Source organism: Etheostoma spectabile, chromosome 9 (genome assembly GCF_008692095.1).
Source record: "Etheostoma spectabile isolate EspeVRDwgs_2016 chromosome 9, UIUC_Espe_1.0, whole genome shotgun sequence".
Taxonomy (NCBI): Eukaryota; Metazoa; Chordata; class Actinopteri; order Perciformes; family Percidae; genus Etheostoma; species Etheostoma spectabile.
In genome coordinates this window covers 33,363,344-33,363,759 of record NC_045741.1, presented here as the reverse complement: position 1 = coordinate 33,363,759, position 416 = coordinate 33,363,344, and the positions used below count along the sequence as shown (strand labels likewise).

The window sequence follows — 416 nt, the reverse complement described above, 5'->3', positions numbered from 1 at the left end:
TACAACTGTTAGGGTTGAAAACCGTCAAACTCGGAACGTTACTCACGGTTGCCATAGCTACGTTTAAACTGCTATGTCTATGATTGTTTACTAGCGTGGAAATCCGATTGGCGGGGGGAATTCAAACTGTGCTCTCGAGTCGCGAGAGCTCTGGAGTTCCAGGCTGACAGCGTAACGGTAGTATCCGTCACCTGTCTCTTTCATCAGATTCTTCACACAATCACACACACACATTACTGGCGATGTTGAGGTCGCGACTCACATCTAGTCTACTATAGTGAATCTGATCGTATGACTGAGCACTACACCAAGTTTTACCTCGAGCTGGTTTCAATTTGTCGAGAGGAAAAACCACTTTCTTCACGTCTGTTTCCCCTTAATGTAACTGAGATGGGGTCGTGTCGCATAAATGGGCG

General features: G+C 46.4%; 1 protein-coding gene and 1 long non-coding RNA gene across 2 annotated transcripts in view; both read left to right on the top strand.

Moving 5' to 3' along the window:
- LOC116695364 (selection and upkeep of intraepithelial T-cells protein 1) overlaps window positions 1-416 on the top strand; it is a 38,595-nt gene that overhangs the window by 13,500 nt on the left and 24,679 nt on the right. The window lies entirely within an intron of this gene.
- The window catches only part of LOC116695374 (uncharacterized), a 2,366-nt gene that overhangs the window by 621 nt on the left and 1,329 nt on the right, over window positions 1-416 (top strand). The gene's annotated exons all lie outside the window — the stretch shown is intronic.